Here is a 22590-nt window from a genome sequence, read left to right on the forward strand (position 1 = left end):
GCATGTGCTGCCTTTGCTTGGAGTACCCTTACTGACTTCTGCATGAAACTCTTGCTTGTCCTGCAAAACTTAGCTAAATTGTTACCTCCTCTGGCCCTCCTTGCCCACCTCAGCTTCCCAGCCTGTGAGAGGTGCCTGTAAACCAAGGACCCGTGTCTTTTGATGTTTACCTTTATCACAGCACTTATTGGACTGTTTTAATAATTATTTCAGGCTGTCATATTTCTCAGCCACAAGGGATGCCACTTACACTGTGGTGTATTTTCAATTTTCCTCACCTGATATGAAACTTTTAACGCCAGGTCCTGGGCCTTAATCACCATTATACAACTTCTGGAGTACAGCAGGTAGTGAGTAGCTCTTAGCTGAAGAAATGAAGGAAAATAAAAAAGGAGAGAGGAAGAGTTGCAGCTGCCAGTATGTAATATTGCTTTTTCTCTCAACCCTGATTCTATACACTCTCCCCTCATCAGCTGTTTGATGTCTTAATATGGATTGACAGCACAGCCAATCTGACTGTGCAGACCTGGGTTGCTTAGGTGATGGAAAATAATGACTTGACCAAATTTGAAACAGTGGGTGCATACAGATCCAGCTTGGCTTCTCAGCTTGAGGCCTTCGGATGTGAAACAGATGCTGATGCTTATCTCCCTCAGGAACGACCAATTCATAGTTATAAAACATTTTAGAAAATAAATGTAAATGCCAGAAAGAACATAACTTAAATTTTATTAAAACTTAAACATTTTAATGAACATAACTTAAAAATGAATAACATTGGAGTTACCGTTGTGGTTCAGCAGTAACGAACCTGACTAGTATCCATGAGGATGTGGGTTCGATCCCTGGCCTTGCTCAGTGGATTAAGGATCCAGTATTGCCGTGAGCTGTGGTGTAGCTCACAGAGGTGGTTTGGATCCTTTGTTGCTGTGGCTATGGTGTAGACTCTGATTTGACATCTAGCCTGGGACCTTCCATATGCTGCAGGTGCAGCCCTAAAAAGGCAAAAAAAAAAAAAAAAAGCACAAAGTGCAGCTGTCAAAACTCAGGGAACTATACTTCATAAAGAAAATTTTACAATATATACATTTTTACAAACTGAATCAGAATGAGGGAGGAACCCAAAATGGAATACAAACTGTGACAACTGAACCCTAACCATATTACAAGTGAATAATAGAATCGTAAAGTAGGAGGTGGGAAGAAAAGAATTAAATTACTTTGGAAATAGATATTTTGAGTGGATGCTATAAAGCTAATGTTAAATAGAACTATACACAAATATTGTATTCTTGTTAGTAAATTTATTTCTCATGGGGATATGGATGAGTGATTCTGGAACTACTCTGTGTATACACTAGGGTTGATCAAATACCTAAATACACTGTATATGAAAGTCAGGCATTTCACTGTCAAATAAATAAGTTACAAATAAGGAAAGAGGGAAGGCCAGAATGAAATCTATGGTTTTGGATGAGAGTCAGAGTTACCAGTATAAACTCATGGTTTATATCTATGTCTATGTCTCTATCTAGAGAGATACAGAAATAAACATAGATGTGTATACTGTATATGTATCTAGTATGCTACTAGTATTCATCCATAGATTTCCTAGCTCTATCTGCTAAGAGGGCCAGAAGCAGTGACATCCAGTAGCAGTCAGCACACTCACCACCTAAGTCTTGGTTTTTACATCCCATTCTCCAAACTAAGGAATTGGGATTCTTAGAAGAGTGTTTAATTCCAGGGCTGTGGTGGGAAAAGTACAAGTTGAGCTGGGAGCATCTCCTGCTGCTAGAGAAGCAAGGAAGTGCCTGAAAAAGGATGAGCAGTGTTGAAAGGGCAAACCAGCCAACCTGCAGGCAAAACTGGGACAATTTCAATAACAAAACAAACAGCCATTGCATTGGATTGTAACTCACAGGACAAAATAAATGTCCATGAATCTACACTGATATAAATAAATAATTGAATGAATGGATGAATATGGTAGAAGGGGAAGCTCTTCCTTACAGAAGAATTCCAAATAATGTAAAAACAAGGAAATAGATAATCTTTATTAGAACATCACAGCAATAGTTTCATTCTCACAGGCAATCTTTTTTCCAATGTAGCTGACCATCAACTCAGACGTATTTTCCATGACCTCTCCCATCTCTCCCTGTCAAAGATATTTGACATGGGGAGTTCCCTTCGTGGCTCAGTGGTACTGAATCTGACTAGCATTCATGAGGATGCAGGTTCAATCCCTGGCCTTGCTCAGTGGGTTAAGGATCTGGCATTGCCATGAGCTACAATGTAGGTTGCAGACATGGCTTGGATCTGGCATTGCTGTGGCTGGTGGTGTAGACCAGCAGCTGTAACTCTGATTCGACGCCTAGCCTGGGAACTTCTATATATTGTGGGTGTGGCCCTAAAAAGACCAAAAAAAAAAAAAAAAGATATTTGACATGAACAAAATGTTAGGCAACTAGGTGTGAAGCCAAGCTACAGCACAGAGTGGAGGTATGATGGGGAGAACAGACAAGGCTGCATTCCCACTGACTATCAAGGTTCCTGCAGCCACTGTGAAACCCTGGATCTTGCGATCAGAAGACCTGAGACAGGTTTCTGGTGCCACAATTTCCAGCTGTATGGATTTAAACAAATCACTAAGCCCTACAGTTTGTTTTCTCATCTCTAAATGGGAATAATGACACTATCTCGTACGATTATTTTAAGACTCAATAGATATTATATATAAAAATGTTTTCCAAAGGGTAGAACACTTTGCAAATGTTAATTTTAATTTCACTGTCCCCACACAATGAAATATATGGCATTTTTAAATGCTAAAAAAAAAACAATAGGTACAATTTTTAAGAAACAAATAATTTCAGTGGAGCAATCACTTTTGTTTTTAGACCTAAAACATGATTTTCTGCACTCAGCTATGTAGTCAGATGTGAGAGACAGGATTCTTTTCTATGGCATCTTTAGCAGTGTGAGCGCAGTGTGGTTGCCAGGACCATAAAAACAGAAAGCTGTTGATCATTAGTCTGTGTAAAACACAGCACTTGGGCATCTCACTTGGAACTCGCTTTTTAACTTGTTTCAAGAGGTGGCGCTTAGAACTGAAAAGAGTATTGTATGCCTGAATGAGTGCACCAAAACACCAGGCCAGACTGGGGTGTGGGCACCCACTTATGTGTGCAACTGCCTTTTTACCTAATTAATCCTCTCCTTGCAAGCCTGAACGCAGCCTGTGAACTTCACATTCCACTGGTAACTGGAACCCTGGGTCCTACAAAACCTGGAGGCTTTAATGGAACGTTATTTGTTCAGGGCCCTTGAAGCAATGATATCTAATGGAGCAGAAGCAAAGAGAAAATGCCCCGAGCTTCAGTAAGAACAGTTGATTTCCATCACAGATCTGGCCCTGTCACTCCTCTGCTTAGAAACCCCGGAGGGCTCCCCTCCTGGACAGGGTCCAAGCACTTCTCAACCAACTCGGGTCTCATCTTTCGACACACTCAAGCCACGCCCATTGCCCCCACCTCCCCAATCCCCCAGCCTGTGCTTCTCAAAGTGTGGTTTGCAGACTACCTGTAAGACAATAAACTGGCAGTGTTTGTTTAAAATGCAGATATTGTCGCCGGCCCTCAGGGCTACTGAATCAGAATTTTGGAGAGACCTCAGGATTCTGCAGGTCAAAATTAGCTCCTCTATTATATTAAATGTAATGATTAAAATATATTTTAATGAGCAAATAAAAAAAGAAAAAACCTAGCTCCTCTAGCAATTCTTATAAACACAAAAGGCTGGGAGACACTGATCTGGCCACTCTGGGTGAACTCTGTCCCTTTACCTTGCTCTTCATCTCCACAAACTTACTAAGGCAAGCTTCCTTTATTGAGCACTTTCTGTATGCCAAGTGCAGCCTGTACATTAAGGCTTCAAGGTCCAGCTCATATGTACGGATTCTCTGATGCCTTTCCTGACCCCTCTCAAACAATGAACAAAAACTAACTGAGGACTTACTAAGTGTCTGGTTCCAAGTGCTGAGAGGGAATAGAAATGATTTAGGTTTAGTCTCTGTCCTCAAGATACTCACTCAGAGTGAGAGACCTCATATGTCTGTGCTTCTAGTTTCTCAGTTGAGACTAGACTCTCCTGGACAGCACTGGAAGAGCTAGACATGCCAAGTAGTCTGGATGGGGAGGCTCTCTGTGGCTGTAAGACACACAGGCACCATCATACTTGGAACTCATCATATGCTAAACCCAGCAGTCCTTATCTTTCGAAAACACCTTTCACTAAGGGACTGAATGCCAAAGTGATTTTCTTTGTCTTTTTTTTTTTTTTTTTTTTTTTTTGCTTTTTATTTTTTAGGGCCGCACCTGAGGCATATGGAGGTTCCCAGGCTAGGGGTTGATTTGGAGCTGCAGCTTCTGGCCTACGCTACAGCCACAGCAACGTGGGATCTGAGCTGCGTCTGTGACCTACATCACAGCTCACAGCAATGCTGGATCCTTAACCCACTCAGCGAGGCCAGGGATCAAACCAGTGTCCTCATGGATACTAGCTGGGTTCGTTAACCACTGAGCAATGACAGGAACTCCTTGCCTGTTTTTTTGTTGTTTTGTTTGTTTGTTTTGGTCCTTTGCTCTCTTTTTAGATTTTTAGCTATTATTTGTCCAAACTGTATTTTCCCCTTAATTTTGCAAATTAATTTTTTTTTCCTTCCTAAGTTTTTCACTTGGTACTTCCACAGTTTCTTTTTCTTCTCTCACCTTATTTCCCTCCTCTCCCCACCCCCTCCTTCTTCCCCCTCCCTCCCCTCAGTCTCCTCCCTCCCTGTGGCCCACATCCTGAGTCTGAATGCAGGCAGGATTAATCCAGCAGGGAACACGATGTCTGAGAGCCATGACAGATGCACTAAAGCGTGCAGTGGTGATAAAAGGCAGCTCTGATGGGCTCTGTCAGGAATCCCTCAGAAACACTGAGGGGGAACATTTGCTAACCCTTTTCCTGGCTCCAGGCCCCCAGGCCCCACAACAGGATCATACCTAGAAAAGCCAAGAGAGAAAAGCAGAGAAACTAGAAAGGCTCCATCTCCTCCTGACACCCTATACAAGAGAATTTCCCCAGAGCCCTGATTCTCTGGGTTTTTTTTTTTTTACCTGAAAAGCCACCCTGGGTTAAAACCGTGAGTGGCCACAAACTTTGATTTAAGCCCTGGGTTGCTGAAGGAATGCTGCAAGCCATCTTAGGAGAGAAGTCTGGGTAACCCGCTTCTGGGTCACAAAAAAAAAGATGAGTGATAGGAAAAAAGACCCGTTTAAAACATACCTAATCCAATGTCCAGGGTATGTATGTGTGTATGTCCACACACATGCTCATGAACACAGACACACTAGTGTGTTCTGCTTCTATTTCCCTCCAAATACATCCAATTAAAAAGGATTAGCTCAGCTCAGAGACTTTGTGGGTAGGCAGGACAAGAAATAGTACTTGATTTATTACCTAGTGAATTTGGTCTATTAAACAGCACAAACTTTTACCCAGATTGACCTAATTAACCAAACGGATAATGACTGATACACTCTGTGTAGAGGAAATATAAAGATCAAAACAATTTTCAGTATTGATTCATGTTTCCATTTTTGTTTCGTCCCCTTGGACTTAGTCTATTCCTTAGACTCACTGCCATCCTAAATGCCTCACATTAGTCACTACTATCCTGTCTAGACAGTGACCACCTTCCTTGTTTCCTAGGGCTGCAGCATAGTAATTTAAACATTGTCCCACATGCTGTCTGGCTTTCCCTCTCTCCCCTCTAATTTTGGTCTCTTCAGCTCCAAGATCCAGGTAGGCAGGGGCCCCAGGCAGGCTAATGGTTGATGGCTGATGTCTTTTGAGATCATAAAGGCTGGGTTTCTAAACAACCTCAGTTCAAATGCCCACCACTTCTTGAGAACCCGAATTTTAGCCCTTTTCTATTAGCACTTTAGCATGAATTAGATTTACCTAAGGTGATAAGTTGCAGGGTTTTAAAGTTTCCCTAGGGAAAAAACAAGGTAGTAATAATATCTAATCATTCACCAAATAATATTTGAATGCTATCATGTTCCAAGCTCTAAATGCAGTGAGTGGGCGGAGGGCTGCATGGCAATGCCAAAGGGGGGGGGGGCAATGTCTTAAGAGAGAAAAGCAAATTCAGTTATTTTGTTTGAACAAATAATCCCTGAATTCTTATTATGTGCTAGCCATTCTGCTTGGTCGTAGAGACATGCAGTGAATAAAGCAGGTCTCTGCCCTCAGAAACTCATACAGACCTTTGGTGACAGATGCTCTGAGAGGCTCAGGAAGGGGTATGAGAGACACCAGAGTTGGAGGGCAGGGTAGAGAGGCATGGGGAGGGAGTCAGCAAATCAATGAAGTTTTCCAGAAGGAGATAGCTGTGGTGTGAACAAAGGAAAAAAACAGAATAAGGTTTGGAGCTGTAGAGATGGCAAAGGGGGACATTCTAGAAGGAAGAAGCAATCTGATAAAATTGTTCAGAGAACAGATTATTGAGAACTTTAGATCCTAGGCAAAGTTAGGTTTTCTTTTACAGTTAATAGGGAGCATTAAGGTTTTTGAGCAGGTAATTGATGCAATCTGAATTACAGTTTATGAAAGAAGGTAGAGATTTGAAATAAAGGACTAATCAGTTAACTGTAATAACCTAGGTGAGATGTAGTGAGAGTCAGAACTGGATAGTGGGAGTGGGAATTGAAAGAATAGGTGAGATGGCCAACAGGCACATGAAAAGATGCTCAACAAAGCTAATTGTTAGAAAAATGCAGATCAAAACTACAAAGAGATATCATCTCGTACCAGTCAGAATGGCCATCGTCAAAAAGTCTACAAATAAGGAATGGTGGAGAGGGTGTGGAGAAAAGGGAACCCTGACACTGTTGGTAGGAATGTAAATTGGCACAGCCACTATGGAGAATAGTATGGAGGTGCCTCAAAAAACTAAATACAGAGCTGCCATATGATCCTGTAATCCCACTTCTGGGCATATATCCAGAGATAAATCTAATTTGGAAAGATACATGCACCTCAATGTACACTGCAGCACTATTTACAATAGCCAAGACCTGGAAGCAACCAAAGCGTCCATTGATAGAAGAATGGATAAGAAGATGTGGTATATTTACACAATGGAATATTACTCAGCCATTAAAAGGAAATAATGGTATTTGCAGCAACATGGATGGACCCAGAAATTACCATGCTAAGTGAAGTAAGTCAGACAGTGAGACTCCAACATCAAATGCTATCACTTCTAAAAAAGTACACAATGAACTTCTTTGCAGAACAGATACTGACTCACAGACTTTGAAAAACTTATGGTTTCCAAATGAGACAGGTTGGGGGGTGGGGGGATGCACTGAGGGTTTGGGATGGAAATGCTATAAAATTGGGTTGCGATGATTGTTGTACACCTATATATGTAATACAAGTCATTGAGCAATAAAAAAATAAAGAAGAATATTCACCCATTAAAAAGAATGAAATAATGCCACTTGCAGTAACATAGATGGACCCAGTGATTACCATACTTAATGAAGGAACCCGGAGAAAGACAAATATCATGATATCACTTATACGTGGAATCAAAAAACAGGTAACAAATGAACTTATTTGCAAAACAGAAATAGACTCACATAGTAAACAAACTTATGGTTACAAAGGATATATGGGGGGGTGAAAGAGAAATTAGGAGTTTGGGATTAACATATACACATTACTTTATATAAAATAGATAATAAAGACTAATGTTATAGGAAAGGAACCATATCCAATATCTTGTAATAACCTACAAAGGAAAAGAATGAAAAAGAGAAGAATCACCTTGCTATTCACCTGAAACTAACACAACACTGTAAATTAACTTTACCTCAAAAGCAGTGGTTTAAAAAAGAATGGGTAAACATGAGAAATATTAATTTCTAATTGATGTGTGTTGTAGGTATTAGTAAGATCATAACTGAGGCTTCAGAGAGTAATAATAAGATGGAAACCTCTGGTTCAAGGTAGTTGATTGAGCACACACATTTATTGCTTCCCTCCCCAAAACATATTAAACAATACCAAGGGAATAATAAAAAAGTTATCAATCTTCTTTAATCAAAATGGGAAAGGGCACAAGAAGCTGCAACATATTTACTAAAGACTAAAAGTAGATGAAAATGTAGTGACTGATGGAGCAGTACAGAGGAGAGAGCTGAGAATGTACACACAGAGATGGCTGTAGCCAAGAAGCAAGTGGTCTGTGCCCTGGAGAAGCTCGAGACCTCAAAAGAGAGGTCAGGTCCTAAATACAGGGAGACAAGGCAAGACTCTATAGATGAAACGGTCAATTTTCAACACACATTCCCCCCCCCGCCCCCCACCCTGCTGCAGCAGCTGCAAGCAAAAGTACCAGGTCCTTAGGTATGTACCTACAAATGGGAAAAAGGAGGGGGTCTACTCTACAAAAAAGAACAAACCATTTGGGGAAAGCTAAGGGAAATATTGCGGAGCCTGACACCTATGGTCTACAAGAATCTCAAAGCGAAAGGACTGTCTAGTGTCCCCTCACCCCTGGAGTAAATATTCCCTTTTGATGGGTCTCACTTGTATACACAAAGCTTAAACTCTGCCTGTTACTTTATATTTGAATATGAATGAGAAACCAAAGACTTTATAGCATGAAGGAGAAACATGAAGATAAACTAATACGAAAATACTAGAAGTAGGAGAAAATTCATAGAATCAAAACAGGACTGTAAAGAGAACTATAAAAAGTCTTGTTTTAGGAATGATTTCTCACATCCCCCTGATAATACTTTGTAATAGCTTAAGCAAAACGCAAACAAGATGCTATTTAAAAACACTTAAAACTGCAGCAGCTCAGGTCGCTCTAGAGTCGTGGGTTTCTTACCTGGCCTGGTACAGTGGGTTAAATGACCCAGGATTGCTGCAGCTACAGCACAGATTGCAGCTGTTGATCCGATTTGATCCCTAGTCCAGGAACTTGCATGTGCCACGAATGTAGCCATTAAAAAACAAAACAAAACACTTAAAACTATGGCTGCCTGAAAAATAAAACAAGAGTAAATGTCTCTTCTGAGTTGGAAAATAAAATATAAAGACAATTTCTCAGAAAGTAAAATTTAAAAGACAAAAATATATAAAGAGGCAGAAAAAAATCACCTCAATTGTTCATATATCTGATTGATAAAAATATCAAGATAAGAAACAGAGGAAATAAAGGAAAGAAAATTACCACAGAAATAGAAGAGCATTTCACAGAACTGAAGGCATGAGTCCTCATATTTAAAGATCCCTCTGAGTACTAAGCATGGACGAAAAAAAGGTGCTCATCTGACACCTCGTTGTGGCATTTTAAAATATCAAGGTGAAACAAATGATCCAAATGCCAAGAAACAAAAACTGAGCACTTACAAAAACTTAGAACCAGACTAGAATCAGCATTGATCTCTCAACGGAAATAACTGAATATAAATAACAGGAGTTCCCACAGTGGTGCAGTGGAAACGAATCTGACTAGGAACCATGAGGTTGTGGGTTCGATCCCTGGCCTTGCTCAGTGGGTTAAGGATCTGGCGTTCCATAAGTGGTGGTGTAGGTCGCAAAAGCGGCTCAGATCTGGTGTTGCTGTGGCTCTGTCGTAGGCCAGCAGCTACGGCTCCAATTAGACCCCTAGCCTGGGAACCTCCATGTGCCATGGGTGCGGCCCTAAGAAGACAAAAAAAAAAAAAAAAAAAGTATATAAATATCTTCAGATTATGAGAAAATTTATTTTCAACTTATTCTATACCCTGATAAACCATCTTACTTGAGAATACACAAAGAGAGAGAGAGAGAAAGAAGTGAGAGAGAAGGCAGCAAGAAAAAGGAGGGTGGGAGGAAGGGAGAGAAAGAAATAAATGGATTTAAACTAGATCAGCACAGTCCCAGTAAAACAGCTGTGCAGCAGGTTAAAAAGCAGAGAATGGTTTAACCACTCTGGAGAATGGTATAGATGTTCCTCAATAAAACAAAAGTAGAACTACTACATGATTCAGCAATCCCACTCCTGGGCATATATCCAGAGAAAACCATAATTTGAAAAGGAACATGCACCCCAATGATCACTGCAGCACACCAAGGTGTCAGATGAGCATCTTTTTGTTCTCCATGCTCGGTACTCAGAGGGACTTTTAAATATGAGGACTCATGTCTTCAGTTCTATGAAATGCTCTTCTGTTTTAACCAATGATCACTGCAGCACTATTTACAATAGCCAAGACCTGGAAGCATCCAATGATATAAGGATGGATAAGGAAGATGTGGTACATATGTACAAAAGAATATTACTCAGCCATAAAAAGAACAAAATAATGCCATTTACAGCCACATGGATGGACTTTATACTATGTAAGTATAGTATACTGGACTTATACTATGTAAGCCACAGAATGACAAATATCATTTATCACTTATACGTGGAATCTAATTTTTAAAATGATACAAACGAACTTATTTATAAAACAGAAAAGAACTCGGATTTTGAAAACAAACTTACGGTTACCAAAGGGGAAAGGTGGGGGCAGGGAGGGATAAATTAGGAGTTTGGGATTAACATATACACATTACTATATATAAAATAGATAACCAACAAGGACCTAGTGTATAGCACAGGGAACTCTACTCAATATTCTGTAATAACCTATATGGGAAAAGAATCTGAAAAAGAATGAACTCAATCACTTTGCTGTATACCTGAAACTAACACAAGACTGTAAAGCAATTATACTCCAATAAAAAAGGAAAAAAGCAGAGCAGATGGGCAGAAGGATCTAGAAGAAATATCTTCCAAAAAACAAATGTGTGGTGTCAAAAGGAGTTTTCCTCCTACAGCGCTGGTGGGAATGTAGGTTGGTGCAACCATTGTGGAGATCGGTATGGAGGTTCCTTAACAAATTAAAAATAGAACTACCATATGATCTAGTAATCCCACTCTTGGGCATATATCTAGAGAAAAACATAATTGGAAAGGTTACATGCACCCTACTGCATTATTTACAATAGCTAAGACACTGAAGCAACCTAAATGTCCATCAGCAGAAGATTGGATAAAGAAAATGTGGTATATATACACAATAGAATATTACTCGGCCATAAAAAAAGAACAAAATAGTTCCATTTGCAGCAACATGCCTGGACCTAAAGATTATCATACTAAGTGAAGAAAGTCAGAGAAAGACATATATAGGATCTAATAAAACTAATACAAAAGAACTTATTCACAAAACAGAAACAAAATCAAAGATTTCAAAACCAAACCTGTGGTTACTAAAGGGGAAATGTTGAGGGGAGGGATGGATTGGAAGGTTGGGATTGCCATATACACACTACCTTATACAAAATTGATTAGTAGCAATGACCTACTACATAGCCTGGGGAAACCTATTCAATACTCTGTGGTAGCCTATATGGGGAAAGAATCTGAAAAAGAATGGATACATATGTATATGTATGGCTGATTCACTCTGCTGTAACTTGAAGCATTGTAAGTCATCTATACTCCAATAAAATTTGCTTTTAAAAAAAGAAGGGGGAGTTCCCCGTTGCGGCACAGTGGAAGCGAATCCGACTAGGAACCATGAGGTTGCAGGTTTGATCCCTGGCCTCACTCAGTGGGTTAAGGATCCGGCGTTGCCATGAACTACGGTATAGATCGCAGACTCAGCTCGGATCCCGCGCTGCTGTGGCTCTGGCGTAGGCCAGCGGCTGTAGCTCTGATTCAACCCTTAGCCTGGGAACCTCCTTCCGCCGAGGGTGTGGGCCTAAAAAGACAAAAGACAAAAAAATAAAAAAATTTAAAAAAAGTTTTTTAAATTAAAAAAAGGAGGGTTTTTTTGATAAATGCAGCCCTAACAAAGGCAAATAAAAAAGAGGGGGAAAATATCTCACAAAGGCAATTAGAAACTCCAGGAAGAATCAAACACTAAAAAGTAAGGAAATATAATCACTGGTGAGCCACTTGGTATTGTAATGAGTAATTATTACATAGCCATAATAATGTTAACAAAGTTTATTGATTTTTGAAATTTTAGGGTCAATCTACAGATGAAAAATGGAAGACTTAATTACAGATGAAGAACAGATTATAAATATTACCAACTTTGACAATGTAAAAGTACAGAGGACACAAGATGGGAGATGAAAATGTGGAAAAAGCTAAGAGTGCTCACATTCTTATATTTATTTATTTATTTATTTTGTCTTATTTTTTTTTAAGCTATTTCTTGGGCTGTTCCCGCGGCACATGTAGGTTCCCAGGCTAGGGGTCGAATCGGAGCTGTAGCCCCCGGCCTACGCCAGAGCCACAGCAACCCGGGATCCGAGCCGTGTCTGCAACCTACACTACAGCTCACGGCAACACCGGATCGTTAACCCACTGAGCAAGGGCAGGGACCAAACCCGCAACCTCATGGTTCCTAGTCGGATTCGTTAACCACTGCGCCACAACAGGAACTCCACATTCTTATATTTAAAGTGGGGAGTCAAGAAATGCAGTTCTGCAGGTGACAGAACTATGCAAAGCATAATTAAAATTTATAATGGAAATAAACAGAAGGAGTGAACATAGAAGAAGTGGCGGTTCCATAGAGGCCTAATTACTCATCTCCTATGTTAGCAAGGATTCCCACCAACAACACTATAGAGTCTCTGGATCATGTGGTACAAGAGGCAGGGCTGCTTACACTGCAGCTTGAATCTGCTGCAGATCCCTTTTCTGCTCTGTCTCACTCAGAGCAGGCTGCCTTTCTGTGTCCCTCAGTATACAGACTGAAACAGTGGACTGTGTTGCCTCTAGAGCCCAGAGAGGCCTATCAGGCCTTCCTCCTTTGTGCTAGGTGCTGCTTAGTTAAAAAAAATTCTTTTACTTTGGAAAGGTTATCCTGGCACATCCCTGATCAGGGGATCCCTAAAACTTCCCAGAAGTGGTAGGTCCTTGAATCTTCAAGGGTTTTTCTTCCATCTTCTGGAGCACAGACTTCCAGTGAATTAACAGTCTGTCGTTCTTCCTGCCTAATCAGTGTGATCATCCACAGAAGATGTGATATCCTTCAGGTGACCTGGTCGTCTAGATCTCTTTGGGTTATATTATGACATAGACAGTAGAGTTAACACAGCTCTAAGATAAAATGTAAGTAAATATTGCTGTTCATTTCACATGAATGCAGATTGTTTCTAATTTTCTTTTCTCAGTGGAATTGAAAAGAATGCATTCACCAGATTAACGGCCATATGCCACATATGTGAATCTGTTCTAAGAAAGACATCAAGTCAGTCACAGCAATTGCAGTTGCTATGACCTGTTTATCCTTGCAGTTACCTATAGTAATTTTCCAGGATCCATCTAGTTTCTTTAGGGGTCAGACTGTGCATTAAATGGAGATATGAGAGGGGCTACCATGTCTGAGCCTTTTGGTCTTTAAAGTTGGCAATAATCTCTGCCACACTCCCTCCCCAGGATATGATATGGGTTTTGATATTCTATCTTGGCCCAGCATTGGAGGTAGCTCTGGGAAGTTTAAGATGTCTCCATTTGGCTTTTCTCCACTGTAGCAACTCCACTCAGCAGGATAAGGAACCATGAGGGGGTTACTACAATTGTAAGCATCTAATTTCCAATTATACTCTTAGTGCATCCACAGACTCAATAGGTCCGCCATGAGTCAGACTTTAGTCGGCACTCCATTACTACTTGGTTCCCATAGTCTCCTACTTTAAGGGGTGCAAGGCATGATGATGCTTTTGGTCTCTAGGCATCAATGTGTTCAATAGTTCTTAAAATATCTGATTATCCCCCCTTTTACAATGTACAGTCACTGGAGCAAATAGGTCCCTTTGGGGAAGGATGAAGGGAATGAATGCAGTATATCCTTGCTTTGATGTCACATCTCATGGCTCAGTGGGTTCTAGATTTGCAAATAGGCTCAGGTGTAGGAACTGAGCAAGAGATCATGACTTTTTATTAGGGTGACTGCCCTCAGTCTCCTGCTTCTACATTCTTTACTTTTTTTTTTTTTTTGGTAGATATTAAGTAGCATCCTTGTTAGCTACCCACCTACTTTGTCCTGTTCACTCTTTACTGACCCCAGCACCTCCTGAGCCCACTTATGCCAGAATTTAACACTAGTTATTAGCCTATCATCTGGGAGAGGAGTTGAGGGCAGCTCTTAAGGGGGTGTGACCTCTGGGGGAGGACCCCTACAGTGTCTTCTGGCGCAGGGATAAATGTTACCTCTGACAACAAGGGGTGGAGGGCAAACTCTGACAGTTTAAGGAAGTGGTGCTGATTGGCATCAAAATCTTCATGGGCATCTGTCCTATTGATCCCATACTGATTCAGGGTCCTAGTATTTTCCAACAAAGTCCCTGTTTTTGCACAGCAGACCTGCCTTGCTGCATATTCAAATATGACTGGAGCTCTGCAACTTTAATGATAAGGTTTGTTTTTTGCTCATTACACTCTTAGCTGCATCTTTGTAAGCTACCAAAGTAGGCTTTTGGCTCTCACATTTAGTCCTTAGCTGCTTACTAATGGCCTTATTTCTCATTAGCCCTCTGCAGGGAGTCAATACATCTCAGCAGTAACCAGAGACTCTCTCTTTGTAGATACTGTTTCTCCCATGTCTTTTCAAATTCTTGACTCATTGCACCTGCCGTGGTACCTCCCTCCATGGAGACATTTTCACCTCCTATGAAATCTTCAGGGGTAGGATCACTACTGTGTCACCATCTGTGCCACACATGTCATTTATGATGGTGTTCTGGCCCACTGGTGACTGAGGGAGTGAGCCTTGGAACTCTATTTACCACCTCTATCCTCAGACCAACCCTGGCACCACTGTGTTAGTTTACATCCTCCTTTTATAGATAGTGACATTGAAACTTGGGATTAAGTCTTAGGTTAAGGATTTTGCTAAAGACCACACAGAACAGGAGTTGAACCCAGGTCTAAGTCTGTGCTCTTTCCATAAGCAAATGGGGAAGAGGTGACTGACAGATGAAGGCCACGTGGGGGTGAGCCATCCCCTGATCCTTGGCCTGTAAGCCAGCCTAAACAATGCCTTGGCCCAAAAGAGTTCCCAAGGAGCTGAGGGGGCCAGTGTTAGTCATTGTTTAACTATATCATACATATTCAGCCTTATAAATCTTTTCTGGGAAATCGTTTCTTTCTACTCCCTTAAATATCCTTGAATATCTTCTAATAAAAATACATGAAGGAAGATGCCTGTGGTTGAGAGGAGAGGCCTGTCTGAGACAGGACTGGAAGCTGGATAAAGTCAGCAGCCTGTTTTCTGCAGAGGTGGAAAGAGCATGCACTACCAGCCCTGTGCAGACATGCTCGCTGCCCAGGGACCAGCCCAGAGGGCAGCCAGCGACTCCCTCTGTTTATTCTTACAGCCTGAAAAAGACTCTTTGCCGACAAGTGTAATCTTTCTTCATAAACATATTAATTTTCTGTCTCAGCTCAGTGGAGACGATCCCTGGATCTGTGATACGAGCTCTAATAATATTTTCTTTTTCTATGGTGACTTCTTCTGAGTTGGCTTAGACAGGAGAAACTCAGAGGCGACCAGTGTCCAGAAAACTGCAGTCTTTGGCCTCAAAATGAATGAGATCACAATGTGCTATTCTGCTGCCACTGATGGGCAGGTGACAACCAAGCAGGCTAGACTAATGCTTGAAGAAGCTATACAAAAGGAGAGTTGAGGAGTGGAGGAGCAGAGTCTCAGGGCTAGGAAGTGTCCTGGACAAGGTGACGGGTGCTTGCTCCAGACCATCCATTCAGCTCAGCTTACTACTGACTGCTGGTGACTCTGGCACCCCTGAGTCAGGGGGTTGATATAGTACATAAGCGTATCCACCTCGTAGGGAATAAGTAATAAAAAGCAGGATAAATACTTAACAAGAGCCTGGGAAGCACTCACTGCATATTAGCTAGTACTACTAAGAAACCCTCTGGTGTACCTATTTTATTCTGAGGATGAACTTACATTGATAGGCGTGCGTGTGTGTGTGTGTGTGTGTGTGTGTTGGGCTGCACCTGTAGCATATGGAGGTTCCCAGGCTAGGGGTCAAATTAGACTGTAGCTGCCAGCCTACACCACAGCAATGTGGGATCCAAGCCAAGTCTGTCACCTAAACCACAGCTGACAGCAATGTGAGATCCTTAACCCACTGAGGGAGGCCAGGGATCGAACCTGCATCCTCATGGTTCCTAGTCGGATTCATTACCCCTGAGTTACGATGGGGACCCCTGGATAGGACTTTTGAAATGGAGGAGTTTGAATCCATGTGCAGTTAGATCCATCAATCTTTCCCTTTCTTTTTTGTTTCTCCTCCTCTATGATAAATATACATCTATATTTTCTTAGAGTCCTTTTATGGTTTACCCTTTTTAAATGTCTACCACTTTAATCCATCAGGAATATATGTGATATGAGGTTAGGAGATAATTTAAATGTTTTCCAAATAAACAATTTTCCAAAAGCCATGTACTGATTTAATACTTCCTTCTTATATTGACTCTTCCATGTATTTGGATTTATATATTATGAAGCAACTTGTGTACCAACATTTCTCAATAATTTAAAGTTAATTCTTTCCCATTTTAAGGATTTCTATTTAATGGTTTACATTTTAAATTCTGCTGAAATTATTACTGCCTCTAGAATGTATACCATACACTGCTGGTGAAGAATAATATAGACTAGCATTCTGGAGAGCAACTGGTTTGAAAATGTTTATTCACCAAAGTTTTTTCACTCCTGGCAATTTTTCCGAACGAAAAGGAAATTCAGACAAATATTTGTGCGTATATGCATATGTACATATTTATGTATAAAGCCGTGTTCCCATTATTTGTAAAAGCAAAAAGTTGGAAACAGCATTTTTTCTTCTGTACCCACAGCATACAAAAACTGCACCACAGCTGTAACCAGAGCCACAGCAGTGACAACACCAAATCCTTAACCAGCTGAGCCACAAGAAAATTCTAGAAACAGTATTTTTTGAAAGGTATAGTTATGCAAATTATATTACATTTATAGAACAGCATATTATGTCATTAAAACCATATTTTTGAAAAAAGTAATAATGTAGGAAATGCATTTTTTATATTAGATGAAAATAAAGTACACAAAATTTCATATGTAATATTATTTCATTATGTTTTTTAAAAATTAGTTTTAGTCACAGTGGTCTCCTTTCATTTCCCTGAACAAACTCTTTACAGCCTCAAGGATTTTGCATATTCTGGTTCCTCTCCCTGGAAAAAAATTCCACCTGTTCTTTATAAGCCTGACTCTTTTTCATTCTTTAGGTCTTTATTTAAATGTATCATTTCAGAGAAGCTTTCCCTAACTTTTCCTGCACAATTAAAAGGAGATCCAGCTCCCCTTCCCCATTATTGTCCATGTTTAAGAATCTAATTATCCTTTCCACATGGGTGAAATCTGCCTACCCATTTGGAAGGGTTGCTCCTATACATCTAAGACCATATGTTTTCTATTTGATTTCCAAAGCACTTATTCCTAAGGTCTGAATGCATTGACTCTGCACTGAATATTGCTCAATCCACTTTTCCATTTCCTAAAAATTTTATCTATCTATTTATTTGGCTGTGCCTGCAGCATAAGGAAATTCCCAAGCCAGAGACTGAAACTATGCCATAGCAGTGACCCGAGCCACAGCAGTAACAATGTCAGATCCTTAACCCATTGTGCCACCACATCTCCTAAAAATTTTAAATCACCTAATACATCCTTTGATGCAAAAGCATCAAACTGGACCCTTATTTTATACCACTCACAAAAATTACCTAGAAATGGATTTAAAGGCTTAAATGTAAGACCTGAAACCATAAAATTCCTAGAAGAAAACATAGGGAAAACCTCCTTGACATCAGTCTTGGTGATGGTTTTTTGGATACAACACCCAAAACACAAGCAACAAAAAACAAGTGAGACTACACCAAAATAAAACACTTCTGCACAGGAAAGAAAACCATCAACAAAATAAAAAGGCAAGCTTAAAGAATGGGAGAAAATGTTTGCAAGTTATATGTCTGATGAGGGGCTAATATCTAAAATATATAAGGAATTCATACAACACAATAACAAAAATTAAATAAATAATCTGATTTTAAGATGGGCAAAGGACCTGAACAGACATTTTCCCAAGAAAGATACACAAATGGCCAATGAGGTCATTGCTAATTATCAGAAAAACGCAAATCAAAACCACAACAAGCTATCACCTCACATGTTAGAACAGCCATTATAAAAAAGACAAGAGTTACTTAACAAATGCTGTGGGCGACATGGAGAAAAGGGAATACTAGAGCAATGTAGATGGGGATGTAAACTGGTTGAACCACTACGGAAAGTAGTTTTGAAGTTCCTCAAAAGATTAAAAATAGGACTACTATATGATGCAGGGATTCCAATTCTGGGTATACAACCCAAGGAAATGAAATTATCTCAAAGACATATCTGCACACACACACCCCCACCATGTTCATAGCAGCATTGTTTACAATAACAAGACATGGAAATAACACGTGTTCATTGATAGAAGAATGAATAAAAAATGTGATTGATATATATATATATACAAAACAGAATATTATTCAGCCATAAAAAAAGGAAATTCTGCCGCTTGAAACAACATGGATGAACCTTAAGGCATTATACTAAAATGAAATAATTCAGAGAAAGACAAATACTGTAAAATCTTACTTACATACATAATCAAAAAAATTAAAGTCATAGAAACAGCAGTTTGGTGGTTGCTGGGGTGAGGGGAGTAGTGTGAAGATGGTCAAAGGGTATAAACACGCAGTTATAAAGTGAATACGTTTTGGGGATCCAATGCATATAGCAGAGTTGATTATAGTTAACAACACTGCTGAAAGCTGCCAAGAAAATAGACCTTAGAAGTTCTTGCCACACACAAAAAGGGTAACTATGTGAGTTGATGAATATTAACTAACCTTACTGTGGTAATCATTTCACAATATATATGAATATCAAACCATCACACTGTACACCTTAAACGTACACATTGTTACATGCCAATTGCATTTCAATAAAGCTAGGGGAAAAAAAAAAAAAGCGTCTTAGTGAGCAGACACTCTTACCAGGACGACTTGTGCAGAGAATTAAGTTGCTGATGGATGATCAAAATCAAGGCAGTTGTAAAACATGAAACACTGATGTAGTTCTGGAGGCTGTATGTCAATGGCCACGGTCCCTTCTACCACATGTATTCCTTTAAATTCACATCAGAAAGAGGATGAGAGTTTGGAGAGAGTGCAGTCAGGCTGGGAATCAGAGTCAGATGCAGTTTCTCTTCTAGGTAGATGGGGCCCTGGATAATTGGACCCAGGTGCCTGGCTAAGAGGCCACAAAGCTTTCAAGGTGTAATCAAGCCTACTTAAGATTATAAACAGCATGTGTCCTTTGCTTGTCAGAGCTCTCTGGGCCTCAAATCTAACAGGAATCTCCAGTTCCTCTCTTCAAACTAAATTCCTCACCTCCTCTGCTGTTTCCCACAAGCCAATTCCCATGGCTTTTGTTCTTTGCACTGCTGAAGGGGTCCTGCTTCAACCCCTTTTCCCAAACCAGAATCAATCAGAAGTATCTCTAGCCTGAAACCCAGTACCAAGGATTCCTGGGTGGAGCTCCAAATGGGTAAAGAGATGGAGTCTGGGCCCTCTGCACAGATGGAGTTGGCCCATGGCAGTCCTGTGCAACACAAGATCACAGTGATCACCAACTTGGCAAATTACGCAGTGACAGCCAAGCTCCTAGCACAATGCCTGGCCTCTCAGAGTTAAAAAAAAAAAAAAAAAAAAAAAAAACCCACACCAAGAACTCATTGCAGCCAACACCTGACATTTGTAAGACCTTGCAGTTTTGACAATTCTGTCTAAACTTAAGGACCCATGAAATGCCCATCTTTCATTTTCTTAAGGCTCAAATTTGATTTTTCTCTTTGTGAGGCTAATCTGTGGGGAATAGTAATTGAAGAGTCGACTGCTCGGCATCCATGTTTCAAAGAAACTTGGTATATCTTCTTTTATCACATGGGCAGGGATATAAACTCTCCTTAGGGGACAGAAGGGAGCCCTGACATTTTCACTTACACCCTACTGTCATCTTTGGGGGAAATTAAGTGCTATAGAGGTATGTACAAAAGTGGAGACCCCTGAGGAGAACCTCTTGATTTTCATGGGTCTGTTACGGTCTTTATTTTCTAACCCTTCCTCTGGGTTCTAAAACAGAGCAAGATAAACTTCATGTCTTTTCTCAGATAAGATTCATTTAGTGTTTTTGGGCTGTAAGAAGATCAGTAAAGAGCTTAGAAGAGTGTCCCCTTTATAGACCTCAACCACAGAGGTGGGCAAACCATGCCCCCATACTGCGTCCACAGGGTCACTCTCCCTCCCCCAAAGGGAAGAAAGCTCCCGTTGCAGGCTGCTCAGGGGTCAGCTGTCAGCAGTTCAGAGCAGGCCTCCAGGGACCCTGCCCCTGCCACGCCCACGTGGGGGTGGTTAATGCAGGGCCTCCTCTCCTGTGAAGAATTAATTGGAAATGTTACACTTCAAGAGGAAAAACAAGAGTAATGGAAAAGGCATCTGTGTGTGACCAAAGCCTTAACTGAAAACAGGCTTTCTCCTCTCCCTGTCTGGGAAATCAGGGAAGAGAAGCAGCCAGAGAGCGCAAGCGCAGTGTCCACCTGAGGATGGAGTGCATTGTCTGTGTGTGTAGAGGGAAGGCATTCGACCGGGTTGGGAGGTGGGAGGTTCAGGGGAGATGAGGGGAGAGAAAGAAGGTTGGTGTGAAGAATGATGCATGAAGCCCAGCTGTGGTGGGTGGTTTCTACTTTCTCTTGGGGTTGGGGTAGGGTGAGGAGGGGTGTGATAGAAGTAGGATAAACTAAGGTTTTATCTGGTGGCCTCTCAAGAAACTGGGGCTTTTGATTAATGACCGAAGTAATTCGACAGATACATACTCCGTATTGCTTTAGTTGTTTCTCCTACTCTCTTCTGAACTCATTCCTATCCAGATAAGCCCATCCCTTCCAAGGCCCCCTCCCCAGCTTCTCTTGGCTGCCCTTCTACGAGCCCCTGTTACACTGATCTTATTTTTATAGAGAACCGTTTTTTTTTCTCAAACCAAACTTATGTGAAATATAACTCCAAATATTGGAAACAGAGACTCGGTTTGGTATGTCTTGAGACCATCTATTGTTCTCAAATACATTAACCCCATAAACTTTTTTTTTTTTTTTTTTTTTTTTTTGTCTTTTTAGGGCCGTGCCTGCGACATATGGAGATTCCCAGGCTAGGGGTCTAATCAGAGCTGTAGCTGCCAGCCTATGCCACAGCCACACCAATGCCAGATCCGAGCCACATCTGGGATCTACGCCACAGCTGATGGCAATGCTGGATCCTTAACCCACTGAGTGAGGCCAGGGATTGAATCCGCAACCTCAGGGTTCCTAGTCGAATTCATTTCCACTGCACCATGACAGGAACTCCAACCCCATAAACTCTTACTGAGCCCCTTCTGGGCCAGAAATGATGCTAGGCCCTGGAAATAAAGACTAGTCACTTTCCTCTAGACCAGTAGGAATCAAATAAATGAACAATTGGGATAAACGGTGATAGAGTCATGAAATCCCAGAACGAGGTACCTGACTCAGTCTTAAGAGAGATGAAAACTTTCATGGAGATGACATTTGAACTTACCCTTGAATGGCGAGTGGAGTTGCAGGCACCCAAGATGAAGTGGGGAACCTGAAGAAGACGATTCACATCCCAGCACTTCTTCTTCCACATCGGGAAGCCCAAGTTTGGTCATCTATGTATCTCTAGTAACACCTACCCCGCTGGGAGGTTATGAAAATTATAGAATGACATAAACCACAAAGTGCTCCTTACAGCCTAGACTTCTGGTTTCTCACCCCCAGGGACCTTCACCTCTATCTTCTTTTCTTCAGCATCCTCCAGGGTGAACACACTGCAAACCTCTCAGCACTCAGCTGCTCAACCTCTAAGATCTCAAGCCAGGAAAGTCCTTGAGCCTCAAGCTCTAGCCCTCGCACCTCTCTCCCACCCATGCCAGTGCTGGACAGCCTCTGTATCTCCTCCATGAACTTTAAACTCTGGATATTCCCCACCTCAGGTCACCTGCCCCATGATCTAATTTGTCTTCTTATCCACGTGAGAGGCCATGATCAGTCAGTAAGGGGCTTCTCTGGCTCATCCATGCTCTTGCCTCCTGGCTTCCACTGTGTGTGTCCTCAATCCTTGCTCAACTGCACTGTCTTCTTCAGATTCCTGCTCCTGCCATTGGTGCAACTTGCAGAAAGCCCAGACTGCTTAATTCCTTTACACTGGATGCTTTCTGGTCGCCACAGAACCCTTGCTGCTTGTTCCCTTTTTAACTTGCTCCTATTGAAACAAGTCAATGGATGCAAAGG

General features: G+C 41.1%; 1 protein-coding gene across 3 annotated transcripts in view; it reads right to left on the reverse strand.

The window, feature by feature from the left end:
* Positions 1 to 278: 278 nt before the first annotated feature.
* Positions 279 to 22590, reverse strand: part of GTPBP8 (GTP binding protein 8) — a 201139-nt gene continuing 178827 nt past the window's right edge. For all 3 annotated transcript variants that reach the window (XR_014824829.1, XR_014824826.1, XR_014824824.1), the window contains one exon: positions 279 to 365. The gene's annotated coding sequence lies outside the window, so the exon portion shown is untranslated. The remainder of the gene's footprint in view (positions 366 to 22590) is intronic.

This window comes from Sus scrofa, chromosome 13, assembly GCF_054392235.1.
Source record: "Sus scrofa isolate SSC_HxYL_T2T_F1_AM1 chromosome 13, Sscrofa_HxYL_maternal_Yorkshire_Landrace_v2.0, whole genome shotgun sequence".
NCBI lineage: Eukaryota > Metazoa > Chordata > Mammalia > Artiodactyla > Suidae > Sus > Sus scrofa.